This window comes from Aplysia californica, unplaced genomic scaffold, assembly GCF_000002075.1.
Source record: "Aplysia californica isolate F4 #8 unplaced genomic scaffold, AplCal3.0 scaffold00008, whole genome shotgun sequence".
Taxonomy (NCBI): Eukaryota; Metazoa; Mollusca; class Gastropoda; order Aplysiida; family Aplysiidae; genus Aplysia; species Aplysia californica.
Window position 1 is genome coordinate 1973813 of NW_004797278.1, and position 834 is coordinate 1974646.

Sequence of the window (834 nt, forward strand, 5' to 3'; positions counted from 1 at the left end):
TGGTTTTTTTTTTTTTTTTTTTTTGGGGGGGGGTGTGCTCCATTACGCAAAACGGGACAATGTGACCCGTACAGCCGACACCTGTATACCCTGGATGTTCACCTAATTACGTCAAAACACCTTAGTGTCACAACGCGGTGGAATCAGGCTCTCATCAAGTTTGGGGCATATGGAGTTATTGATATCATCTTATAGCTTATCCATTTGCCTTGCTTTTGATGAAAACAATATATATATTTATCTTTGATACAAGTGAAGATATTGGTGATTGAAGGAGGTGGGGTGGCCTGGTTTCAGAGGTAAAATTAGCGAGAAAATGGCCGTCAAAGTTGAGAGCCCATGGAAACTGAAAATTTACTTTTCTCATGCCTTAAATCAACGTCGTTGTTTTTTTTAGCACAATCCACACAGAATTGTGTTCTTTAAAGTAGGGCATGAAAGGTGTTGAGCCAAAAAACAAAAATTCTTGTAAAATTTCCAAACCTGCGGAAAAATGCTAGTTTCTTCACTTTGACTATTTTGACGAGAGCCTGATTTCACCACGTTGCCTCACCTTTACTGATCTTTCCAGAAAAGCTTTAAAAAACAGCAGTCACTATCACTCCCGAAAATGCCAGGCAGCACAATATTGCACAGACACTGCACCGCTTACAAAGGTAGGAGAACTAAGGAGAAAACTACAACGGGGCGGGGGTTGGGGGAGGGGTATGTGTAAAGACAACAGAACATGCAGACTGAAACTGAAAGGGTCACAAGGGAACATTTAAAGCCTGCGTCTATTCCTAAGATCTCAATAGACAGATGAGATTTTTTTTGGAGAAGAAAAGGGGGAGG